Raw genomic sequence first — 13892 nt, forward strand, 5'->3', positions numbered from 1 at the left:
ATAAAACCATCATACCGTGTGCCTTAAAATCATACAGTGATGCCAATTATTTCTTAGTAAAACTGGGAAGAAACCTGAATGAAAATAGCATTTTCTTTTATTTTTTCTATTTTATTACCTTTTAGATTTCATAGGAATTTCACTTTAATTTGGCAGGAATAATGGAGGCAGCTAGAGGGAAGTTACTGTCCCTTTCCAGGACATTGGGAGTAGGGTCAGAGGGAGCACACATATTCTCTTTATTTTAGTTTGTATTAGGGGCTTGTAGTGGTGCCAAGGGACAAGGTAACATTTCATACCTTCAGTATTGCAGTTATACCTTCTTTGAATTCTCAAGAGGTTTTTTTTTTCCCCCTTTTGTTTCCCTCAAATTGATACATCTGTAATTTTTGAGATACTTGGCTCTTTAAAAAGGTGGAAGTTAGTTTGGGTTGATGTCTCTCTTATTTGTTGCCTATTTTGATATCAGCCACTGTGCCAGCTTAGACAACATCTTGCACCAAGATTATGGGAAAGCTTCACAATTGTTCTCCTTGACCTTCTTTCTACTGTAAACACTGTGACATGTGAATTAGCTGATTTTGAAAACGCTTATCTGATTGTCACTGACTCCTTGAGTGATCGGCCGGTGGCCCCTGTGAGTCAAAGGCAGTTTTCATTTTTTTTCATTTTTACTTTTGATTTTTTTTTTAAATTTCTTTATTGATTAAGGTATTGCAGTTTTCATTTTGAGGCTTTCCTGATGACCTTGCTTCTGCTTCTCCTACCTCATGTCCTGTGTCTTAGCACCTCACTACATATCTACCAAACTTCTGGCATTCCGATGAATTCTTGAAGTTATTTTAGGGCTTTTTACACTTATTATTTCTTGTACCTAGGTTCCCCTATTTGCCTGGTGAGCTCTTACATATACATGAAAAACCAATTCAAATATCTCCTCCATAGACAGGTGGACACCTCCCACCCCATGCCTTGGCGGGAACATGTTATAGTAACAGGGCACTTGTACTGATGTCTATTTACATGCTAGTCACTGACACAGTCTAATTTACTGGAGGACAAGGAAATTAACAATAAAAATGCATTATTCATTTTTTATCATCAATCCATAGCTTTGCAACTTAATACATAGTTAGGAGCTTATAAAGATTTGATAAGTCAATCAGTGTAGCTTGTACAAATTTCAGGTTTTGGAATACTCAGAGCAGATGCCTGCCTTTATTCAGAGTTATTATATGTTCAAACAGGCCATGTTAAATTTGAGAATGACCAGTAACTGACCCGAATCTAACATTCTCTTTGGTCAGCTACCTGAGTGGACATATAAGATTTTGGGAACAATCCTTATAAATATTTATGAAGAAACTTTGGTGTCCAAATGCAGAGGAGAAAAATAACAAAACCCAGTAAACTGGGAACTGATAATCTACACTTGGTACTATTAAAGTGGTTATTATGATATTGAGCTTCTGTTCAAATCTAATTTCAAGTTTTCTGACTAAAATATTTAACTATAACAACAGCTGGCTCTGTTACATTAAGTGCAAGTATTATTTGTTTGTATAATAACTCTGCATTAGTATATTTGCTAGATAGAGGAATCTTAAAGTGTACTTGAATAAATCCATTAAAATAGCATAAGCCATCCAGACTACAGAGTAAGGGGACTGACTCACTTGATCTACAAGGTTAAGTTAAAATGCCCATGTAGAAGAGTTCTATTATTTTGTAAATAGAATTATTCTCCTTGGAGTACTGTTTTTTGTTTTAGTTTTTTTTTTAACTACATTTTTTATTGATTTCAGAGAGGAAGGGAGAGGAAGAGAAAGATTGAAACATCAATGATGAGAATCATTGATCAGCTGCCTCCTGCATGTCCTTACTGGGAATTGAGCCCGCAAAGCAGGGCATGTGCCCTTGACCAGAATCGAACCCGGGACCCTTCAGTCTACAGGCTGACATTCTATCCACTGAATCAAACTGGCTAGGGCTAAATGCTTTGTGTTTTTAATGTCAGATTCCATTTGTTTTGTGTTTTTTTGTTTGTTTGTTTTCTTTTTGTTGTTGTTGGCATTTAGGAAAATGATTGACTTTTGCATATTAACCTTGTATCCTGAAATCTTTCTGTAATTGCTTATGAGTTTCAGAAGTTTTTGTAGTTGATTTTAATCCTCATCCGAGGATATTTTTTTCCATTGCTTTTCAGAGAGAGTGGTAAGGAGAGAGGAGAGGGGAGGAGAAACAGGAGAGAGAGAGAGAGAGAGAGAGAGAGAGAGAGAGAGAGAGAGAGAGAGAGAGAGAGAGAGAAAGAAAGAGCGATGTGAAAGAGACACATTGATTGGTTGCTTTGCATGGGCCCCACAATCCAGGTACATGCCCTTGACTGGAAATGTAACCCAAGATCCTTTGGTGCTTGGGTTGACGCTCTAACTGCTGGCCCACACTGGGCAGGGCCATAAGATTTATTTTATTTTATTATTCTTTTGGATTTTTGATATAGACAATTATGTAATCTATAGACAAATACAGTTTTATTTTTTTCTCTTCCCAATTTATATGCCCTTTATTTCTGTTTGTTTTATTGTTAGCTAGGACTTCCAGTGTGGACTTAAAAAGGAGAACTGAGATGTGACATACCTTACCTTGTTCCTGAAAGTGGCAGGTTTTCTTAGGTTCATCATATACTTATTGAAACTTTGATTTAGAACTTACTTTTACAGTAAATATGCAGACATTCAGTGGTCTTAATACTTTTTTTTACTATGATACGTGTTTGAGGTTAACATGTCAAGGAACAGAAACCCACTCAAGTCACCCATAGCTGCTAATCTAAGGGTAGAGATTGTATGTGATGATATAATAGTAGGTTTCCTTATTCTGGTATCATGTTCTGAGAGAATTCACTAGAGACTCCTTATATTGTTGTTTCTGTTCAACTGTAAGGACTGGCTTCGATCACTGTAGCAGATAAGCTATGCAGGGGCTTACCCAACATACAGGACTTACTTCAGCAGGGCTCTTATGCCACTGAGTCTGCCACTTGAGTGTGTCGCTTGTGGCTAAGCTTTTACATGGTCTGAAGCTGTCCACCATATGTGTCAGCTTTGGGTCCCCCTGGGAGGAGCAGGCCAAAGTCCGTTGCCACCCAGCATGAGCTACAAAGTGATCTGCAGATGGTTGCTACTTGTGCTGGGTTTGGAGTTGCCCAGGTGAAGCCAAGCCATGAACCATGGCCAGTTAGTAGTGCTAGGCCTGGGGCCACTTAGTGAGAGGCACCAGACAAGTCAAGGCTATATACTGCTCATTTGGGAGATTTTAGAAAAGTCTGAAGCAAGAGCCAGACAGATAATTTGTGTGGAAAAGCCACTAGAAACAGCTTAGATGGGCCCACAAGTTCATCCCCATATGTCCGTGTTGCTTTTGAGCTTCTATCCTAGTGCTGGAGCTCAGAGGGAGTGAATCCAAGTAAATCTGTGCCAGGGTCCTTTAATAGGAATTGCCTGGGACTCCAGAAGCCCTCCATCTCACTCAGCCACAATCCTTGCTAGTTTTTATGTGGAGCTGAGATTCCTTGCTCCTCAGTGTGTGTGTGTGTGTGTGTGTGTGTGGCGGGGGGGGGGGGGGGGGGGACTCCTAAACCAAGATATTCCTCCAAATTAAAAAAAAAATCTCACCCAAAGATATGTTTCCATTGATTTCAGAGAGAGGAGAGAGAGAGAGAGAGAGAGAGAGAGAGAGAGAGAGAGAGAGAGAGAGAGAGAGACATTGATGTTAGAAAGAAACATTGATCTGTTGCAGCCTAGGTATGGGCCTTGACTGGGAAGTGAACCTACAACCTTTTGGCAGATACAATGATGCTCCAACTAACAAGAGCCACTGGGCCAGGACCCTCCTGATTTTTATTCACCACTCCTAGGTGTGGGACAAGCCCATTCTGCATCTCTACCCCTTCTACCAGTATTGATGTGGCTTCTTCTTTATATTCTTAGTTGTAGGACTTCTGTTCAACTATATTTCAGTTAGTTATGAATGATGATTGGTCTGGAATTTAGTTTTAATTTTGATGTGGTTGTGGGAGGATGCCAATACTGCATTTATCTGATCTTTGAAAAATAACTCTCTATATGTATTTCTAAATCTAATTCCATTGTACTTTTGTTTTGTAAATAATTGAATATATCTTCTTCACATTTTTAGTTTATGTAGGGTCCCTACTTACTCTTAAAATCAAGCCTATACGTGGCCATTCTAATATAAAGCAAAACAGTATAAACAAAAATCACATAAAATTGTTTAATCTCTGATTGAACTTTGAATTATGTGAACCTTTTATTTTCCTGATGAATGCTACTTCTGTGTAAATAAAAATAATAATCACTGGAAAGTTTTGTTAAATAATTCTTAGAAAGATAAATCTTGAGCTGAAACTTTAAAAAAGTGACACCAATGGAATATTATGATGGATGCATGTGAGAACTCCATACAAAGAAAACTGGGTAAACAAATAATAAGCCTGAATGTTATATGAAGAGAGAGTGATGTGTAACTGAGACAACATAGAAAGCTCATTAGAGTTTAAAATAAAAATGCCAATCATAGTGTTGTATACTAGAAAAAAGAATACTTTGTGTGTGTGTGTAGTGTGCAGTTAAGGAGTGGCAAGGTTTTAATGTGGTAACTTATTGCAAGGCCAAGCCTTTAAAGACTTACAAATAAAATTACATTAAAATGAATAAATTTAAAATATAGGAATAAATTCATTTTCATCTACACATAGTTTCTTTGAGTGTTTTTTTTTTTTTTAATAAGTGAGTGGACTATTCATAGTATCACTTCTTTTTTGTGTGTCAGACAACTAAGAAATGCATGAATGGAATTAATGGAATTAATTTATCCAAGTTTTGAAGAGTGGATCAGTTAGAACTATTACAGCTACAGGTGATAAAAACTTAACTCAATTTACATATTCAAAGGGGAATATTTTGGCTCATGAAACTAGGAAGTTCAAGGGAGTAAGTCTCATTTGGTAAGGCATGACTAGATCTAAGATTTCAAATAATAGAATCATTTGAAATTGTTCAACTATTTCTCTCCATTCCTCTGTTCTGTCTTTCTTCATTGTCTTTTATGGTCATGTAGGGTCCTCCCATGAATATATGATAAGGTGACCCAGAGGTTCATGTATATATTCTACTAGTTAATGATGTCCACATAAGGATAATACTGCTTTTTCAACATTCCAGCAAAAGCCCCAAGTTTCACTATTATTGGGCCAATTGAGGCTTCAACCCTTCAGTGACCTAATTTCTTTAGCCCAGAAATTGGAAGACAGTGATTGATCAAGTCTGTGTTATAAACCCTGTTCTTGATGGAGGTGAGAAAATTGAGGGATGGAGAGGTGGTATATATCAACTCTGTCCCTTCCCAGCCATATGGAATGAGAATTAAGAGGAATTATTCCTACTTCAAAACAAAACAAAAAACATGTGTTATCAGAAATAGTAATGAAGCTAGTAAAACAAAATAGAATAAAACAACAACAACAAAAATCAATACAGAAAGCAAAACCTAAGCCAAGAGAAAACAATAAAAACAACCACAACAACAAACACCTAAGACAAAACACAAAAACAGTTGTGACCAATGTGGAAATAAAGGTTTATCCTTCTAATTGTATAGGTGACTAAGGTAGTTAACCAAGATTTTTAAAGTGTATAGCCTACAGGATTTATTGATAGCTCCTAAGTGTCATATTTCCTTTTTTATTAAACTTTGAATCCTGTGAATTTAAACAGATACACACACAGAAAATAAAGGGTGAGATATTTAGGACTGAAAATGATCTGAATATATGACCTTCCCAAATTGGAAAATGAGTATCATTTTGCCAAGTGTTATGTTGATCAGCTTACTAAGGTGACCACAGTTTTGGCCTTACAGCACATCCCAGATAGAATTTTTATCCCATCCCATTATTTCATTTTCAATGTATAGTTTCCAGTGGCTTAAAATATGTTTAGTAATTACCTTAAATAGTATCCTTATTTTTGTAGTTGTTGCTAATATAGAAAATGATCTTTTGAACATTGTTCATTAATAACTGTCATAAACCTTTAGCTATAATAATAGCAAGACAGCAAAGTTTCTTACGTATGTTCTTTTATTAATACTTTTGGGAAACTGATGATATCATGCTATTCATTGGTGATTCAGGGAGTGATTATATTTCTTATTGCTTAATGGAAGATGAAATTATACACTAGAAACAAAATTGTAATGTTGAATCACATTGCAATTGGTTAAAAATATAATGATCTCTGGTGGTTGTAGTGAAATGCAGGGTTATATATAGTCTCTGGCTCCTCCTAGCTATATCTCATACTTTTTTTTTTAGCAACAATAATACTCCATTCCATTTAATCTATCTCTTCTTCCAAAGGAGATTGTGATTGATGACTCACTCACTGCCCTTCTTTCCATCAAGCCCTCACTTTTTCTATTGCTGAGTCTCAGAATAGTTTCAACTCTGATATTAGTCTGCTTTCTTCCCTCTTACACTTTTGGTTTTGTTTGCTTCATAAAACAGTTTGGAGGAAACTCTAAGGGACTTTTTACTTTGATAATTTCTGAACATCCAAAAAGTCTCATTGCTGTTTTTTCATAACATCTAGTTCAAAATTGGAAGCCCTTAACATAGACACCCTTGAAGTAAGCCCCTAGAACTCTTGCTTTTAATGTTACTTCAGGACTTTGTCAGGAGGTAATATACACATTCTAAGTTAGTTGACCTTGCAGTTTTCATTGTAATTTACTTCTTTGTGCCCTTGAATTTCCTTGTACAGACTTTTCAGGATGTTGAGAGAGAAATCAGATGTTAGAATAAAACATGTGTCTTAAATAGTAACTAACTTGTGCTTTAATTTATCTCCACTTGGAATTTTGCAGCCTGAGCCCACCATGCCTGCCTGGTTGGGTTTTCTGAATGGTGACTTAATACTTAAAGTTTCAACAACAAGCACATTGAGCATTTAGTAAAACACACACTTGGAATTACAGGAAGCAGGTGCAATTCCCATTGTCAAGATTGATGATCTTTAATGCTGCTCAAGACAGGAAGAGCCTAGCAATGTTTTCTCATTCCAGCACCTGCCAATATGAAATAAATTTTAGCTACTAGATACTGTTTATGGACACATTTTTCATGGGCAAGTGCCATAGGTTATTCAAGGCTCCTTTCTGATGACTCTAAAAACTAATGATGTTAAGAAAGACTTGCCAAATTAAATGTAGAAAAATGTGGATGAGTAATATATAGTTGAGATGTAACAATTATTTTTATTATGCTAATACTTCACATATGGGTACAGAGAATGAGTCTTTTATCACTGCCACGAAGTCCTATAATTTATTTACTGCTATATTTTCTATCGCCACAAATAAATCTTTGCCATCTCCATAAGAAAGTGTTGAATTGGAATAATTTCAAGCTATTTTCCTTGAGTAATGGAATAGAGATTATTTTACTCCAAAGAGGTGATTTGAGGGACAGACCCAACAGTGACCGTTAAATCACGAATCTCTACATTTAACAGATGGCTGTCTGAGAAATTAGACTGGAGGAATGAGCTTTCAGCCTAGAGGACTTGCTGCTTTAATGGCCCCGGAGGAGGCATATCATTTGGAGAGCATCTAAGGAGGGAAGCTGTCTTCAGAGTCTGATGTAATCACTATGGGAATAAAATCCCGAGTGTAATTCTGAAGCAGTTCCTTGCCCTGTGGGTGGAGAGAGGTTCTCCAGGGGAGGCGGGACCTGGTCTCTAACAAAAACATGCAGAGCATTTAGGATTGATATTTTGTATTAAATAAGTCTGTGATATTTACCTTGGTTATTAGAAATAGCCATGTTTGGTACTATCTTGAGATCATCTTTACCAGGGAGCTAGACTTAGTTTCCCGAGAATTCAAGGACAGAGCAGAAAGCAAGAGTGTCTTTCTTCCAGGGTTACATCATTACCATACTAGGCTGATACAACAGTTCTGTGCCGTTTTCTTTTATTCATCCAAGGAATGTATGTGTATGGCGTTTCTGTTAATAATGATGAAATCAAATGTATAGATTGAATAAAAGAATTTAAATAGCTAAAAACTTAGACAAAAAGGAAAGGTCTACTTTTAACACACAAAATTAAAACTAAATGGAAATAATAAAATTAGAGAAAATATATGTTTGAGAGCCCCTACATCCTATTTTTATTTTAAGTTCAAAGCATACTGCTTGGTCAATATACTGTAACTAATTTCCCCACCCAAAACTTTAGTCTTAACTGCAAATAATCTATCATATATTATGGAGTGAAATTATAATACCAGTCATCTTCTAATATAGAGGTTACCATATATTTTCCACAATTAAATGCTTAAATTAATAAAACTATGTTATATGCATAATATCAGATGACATTGTCATAAACATGCCACCTCATATTTTTAAAAAATGTGGTATAGAGGAAGAGCAAATAAAGTGGGCTGAGACAGTATTTTATTTTTATTTATGTATTTTAAATATTTTTATTGATTTCAGAGAGGAAGGGAAAAGGTAAGAGAGATAGAAACATCAATGATGAGAGAGAATCACTGATCGGCTGCCTCCTGCACACCGCTTACTGGGGATCGAGCCCACAACCCGGGCATGTGTCCTTGACTGGAATCGAACCTGGGACCCTTCAGTCTGCAGGCTGAACCTCTATCCACCGAGCCAAACCAGCTAGGACTGAGATGGTATTTTACAGTAACTTGTAAAGGTTAAGGGCCATCTTAGGTGGATTGGATACTGAGGTTCCCCACAGTGAAAGGAGCAGTGAAGAATAACAAATCTAAAAAGAATAGGGATGATTTCAGATACCAATTAAAAATTGTGGGATTTTTTTGTGAAGCTATAAATTAGCCTAATTCTTGATATCAGTAGGAGAACACCCCTTTGCATGACATTGGGATTCTTGCAGCTAACATTTAAAAAGTAATTGGTGCATTTTCAAAGAAAATATAACTTTTCTGCTACCAGTAATAGAGAAGTCTTAGTTAGGAGCTACTGCAATAAGTAGAACATATAAACAGCAAGTAAAAAGTTGTTTGAAACATTATTTACGGTCTGTTCTAGAATTGTCTTGAGACAAATATCTCATGTAGTGGATGAACATTTGGAAGCTTTGTAGCTTGGTAAACATATCTTTTTGTGTCAAAAAAAGGGCAGCCAAGCCCAAAATGATTCCTTATTGTGCAAAAACATTAAACAGTGCATTTTTAGATAAACTTAAATTCAGTTGAAAGTCTAAAGTTATTTTTCTTATTGGATGAAAGTATATATGAAGAATACAGCTGATCTATCTTTTTGTAACCATGTTAATAATAATGTCTATGAATATATGTTAATTTTCAATGTATTGGATGATAAAATAATTAATGAAGACATTTTTGAGAAAATAAATTTGTGTGTGTATGGGAGCAAAGGATTGGTTGGGGGTAAAAATGCAAACTGCAGGTCACTGAGTTCACTCAAAGCATCTGCTGCCACCCTATATTTACGAGTATTTTTAAAGAGCTTTATTTTGACATTTTTAAAATTCTTGTAACAGTAAAATGCTAAATTAATGTAAGAAAAAGTTTTCGAATACACAATTTTAAAAGTTTTGAATGAGATGTGCTTTATTCTGGCTTGGTTTGAGTAATTGCTTTTTAGAATTTTATGAACTGGATAAAAATTACTTGTTTCAAAAATTATCATGTAGATAAAAATGATATGCCAAACCATAATCTTTTTATTTTTACCGGGAATGTCTTTTTCTTTTTTTATTTTCAAATTACAGTTGATGTACAATATTGTATAAGTTTCAGGTGTACAACCCAGCCATTAGACATTTATATAACTTACAAAGTGATCACTCTGATAAATCTAGTACCCATCTTACACCAATATAGTTGTCACAATATTGTGGACAGTATTCCCTATGCTGCACTTTTCATCCTCATGACTATTCTGTAACTACCTTTTTCACCCATTTCCCCAATCCCTCTCACATCTGGCAACCGTCAAAATGTTCTCTGTTTTGATGAGTCTGTTTCTGTTCTGCTTGTTTGTTTATTATGTTTTTTTTTTTTAGATTCCACGTATAAGTGAAATCATCTGGCATTTGTTGTTCTCTATCTGAATTATTCCACTTAGCAAAATACCCTCTAGGCCCATCCATGTTGCTGTAGATGGCAAGATTTCATTCTTTTATTTTTTATGGCTGAATTATATTCCATTGTGTGTGTGTATATATATATATATATATATATATATAGATATATAGATGATAGATATATATATATATACACCACTTCTTATCCATTCATCTATTTATGGACACTTAGATAGATAGCTTCCATATCTCCGGTATTGTAAAAAATACTGCAATAAACATGTGGATGTATATGTCTTTTCAATTTAGTTTTTGTGTTTCTTTGGATAAGTACATGGAAGTAGAGTTGCTGGGCCCTTCTTTTTCTTCTTCTTCTTTTTTTTTTTTTTTTAGCTTTACCATTTCCCCCCTAGTTTATTTGAGGTATAAATAAAACGTGACAAATAAAATTGTATATATTTAAGATGTACAATATGATGATTTGACATATTTATACAGCCAATTAACATGTCCATTACCACAATCAAGCCAATTAACATGCCCATCACCTCCCAGGAACTCCTTTATAAGGGCTGGCTCAGGTGGCAGAATCGCAGTGCAGGCAGGCAGCTCAGTGCTGGCTTCTCCCTGAAGTGGTTGTGTGAGAGGCCCTGTGTGGAAATGGCTGCCAGGCTCCGGTTTGTTGTTGTTGTTGTCTTTTTTGTTGTGGTTGTTTCATTTATTTTTATTTGAGTCCAATTAGCCAGCAGGAGCCCTTCTTGGTAGGTGTCTTCTTTCTCAGGGTTCACAGTCTATAAAGGTTCATGTGTACACATACATTTTGCTTTTGTACAGCACCATGACACCAAGCAAAGATAAAATACTGAGCCAAGCTGGTATGATCGTTGCTCTTCAACTTAGTACAGAGTTTTAGAAATTGAGAGACTAATCATACTCCTTTAGAGAGTGATAGTGAACATTATACTATCACAAATAGACACATTTTGAAGTAGAATGTAAAATCCCTTTGATTAAAAAAAAAAAATAAACCTCAGGCCCTCAAAGAAACTTGAGCTTTTGAAAAGATGCTCGGGGCAATGCATTCAGTCTCGGAAGGCAAGCTCATGCTGTCTTTTCTGCCGCACAGAGTAATTTCCTTGGAAAGTTGATAGACAAAGATGTGTGGAGTCCAGATCTCTTACAGTCTCTATTGGCTTTTTGATTGCGTAATTAGTAGTAAGATTTCTGTGATGAGACTTCCTTAAATAGACCATCATTTTGATAAGATGTTATAGGGAGAAATCAAGTAAATTTTCAGTTGAATTCAATGAGATTGAAGTTCTCTCCAACTTCCAGATTTCATAAAACTAGGTGATTTTTGTGTGTGACTCCTTTAAGAAATGAAATTTTACATGCATTTTCAGTACTTTGATACTGTTTTTAATTTCTTTACTACTTGACACCTAAAGTTTTAAAAACTTTAGTTCTGTTTTCTACATTGTTATTTCAAAATTTAGCATGGAAAAGGAACCTCTTCTTTAATTGTTAAGGGTTTATAAAATTTCTTTAATACTGACATATATGTATATAATATGCATACGTATATGCTGAATTTATTTTTTATTTCTTTAAGCAATATATTTAAGGGCAAACACTGATAGATTTCACAGTATTAGTTGTTTACTTTCTGTAATTTCTGCAGTGTTATATATACTATTTTGTTATCTGTAACCTGAAATGCACCCAATTCAAATCTTTGTTTCATAATATATTTTACAGCTATAGAGAAACTAGCTTTTCCCCCTATCTCTCTGCATAGATTCTTTCATGTTTGTGAAAAATAATGTAAGGAAGGGCCTGTATTTGGAGGTATAGTCTAAACTGTCTACCACCTCTTCTATTCCCCTGTAATACACAGTGGGTGCTGCTAATATTGTTTAGGGCTTAAGGATCATTTAAAATACTTTGTGCTAAAAAACAAACACAAAAAAACAATAAACAACCCTGGCTGGGGTGGCTCAGTTGGTTGGAGTGTCATCCCATATACAGAAAGGTCACCGGTTCTATTCCCAGTCAGAGCACATACAAAGGTTGTGGGTTTAATCCCAGTTGGGGTGCGCAAGGGAGGCAACCCATCAATGTTTTACTCTCACATTGATGTTTCTCTCTCTGTCCCCTGGTGAGGATTAAAAAAATAAAATAGAGTAAAATAAAACGCTGTGTGCCTTCTGACTGATTGGAAATTAGTCATTAATACCTCAGTGGTCTTCTAACAAATATTTTATAAAACTGAGAATAAACAAAAATCCCGGGGGAAACAAGGAATGTTTCCAAGGTCTGCAGAACCTCACATCTTTGAATTGGGGCCATTACTGATTATTAAATCCCTTTTAGTCTAGTTCCCCTGCTGTGCACGACATCTTACTCTGGAAAGCAGGCACCAGTGTGTCGCAGCTGGATACCAGCTATAACAGGATTCCAGAGCCCTAAACATTCCAAAATTTCCTGTGATTTCCCCACATGCTCATTTAAGAATGCTAATGCTTCTATATTTCATCCATGTGTGTGTGTTTGCATGTATATTTCTGGCTTATGATGTAGGATATTTGCAATACTGCTTACAAAACATGTTTCATAATGCTGCTGCTGCTGCTGATGTCTGAGAATTATAAAACTTTTGTTCCACACAATTTAAAGTGCATTGATTGGAACTGAAACTGCATATTGATTGAAGTTGGAAGTGTGTTAACTATTTCAGGACACAAGTCATTATTACACATTTTCTTTCCAGAAAAATGCAGGCCATCCTAAGATTTTAGATCTCAGACTCTACTATCTGTCTTAAAGTTTCTTAATTTATAGGTGATCTTGGTGATCCCTTTCAATTACAGTATTTTATGATTTATTTTAATAGGAAGTATTTTTACTTTATTTTATTTGAAAAGCATGACTATGGAGTTTTTGTCTTGTCAGATCTTGTTTTCCTCTCTCAAATGAAATAGTCAAAGCAGACTTATTATTTATTTTGCATCTTTCATGTAATCATGGCCTACCATAAGTGTTGAAGTGGTATAAGTAGCCAGGGAGTTAAAAATACGTTGGGCAGTACTGAAAACATTGGATAGAGAGTGCGTGAAAAGAATATGTACAATGCAATGGTTATTCCTATACCCATTTAATTTTGGAAATGATTTTGTCAAAATAATGGAATTATGTTTAAACATTCTTTTATATTCAATTTTTAGGATGTGTAGGATGCAAACTATTAAAATTCATACTCAGGAAAAAAAACTAGAGTGACTCATTTTTTAAAAAAAAATTAAGAGTAAAAGAGACACTAGATCTAATTATTGTGAGGCTATAAAAAAGAAATAGAACACAACTATACCAACTAATGCTAGAACATATGCTAATCAAGCCCATGAAGCATAGACTGAGAATTTTGAAAAAATGGGATAAAGAAGTGAACAAAAATATATAAAACAACCCCTGATCATTAAAGCATTATTAGGAAATAATAAAACAAAATGTATGAGAACCCTCAACAGCATTATGTAGCATATTAGTGCTACTAACAATAACCATTTTGTCTAATACTCATAAGCACACATGTTGTAATGGGAACAACATTTTAAATATTTTATGAAATAATTTAATTTCCATAAAACAGTGAAAAAGAGACTTTTTGTCTTCATTATACAAAGAAGAAGAAACTAAAGCACAAGAAGTTAAGTA

The sequence above is a fragment of the Eptesicus fuscus genome, chromosome 4 (assembly GCF_027574615.1).
Source record: "Eptesicus fuscus isolate TK198812 chromosome 4, DD_ASM_mEF_20220401, whole genome shotgun sequence".
Lineage (NCBI taxonomy): Eukaryota > Metazoa > Chordata > Mammalia > Chiroptera > Vespertilionidae > Eptesicus > Eptesicus fuscus.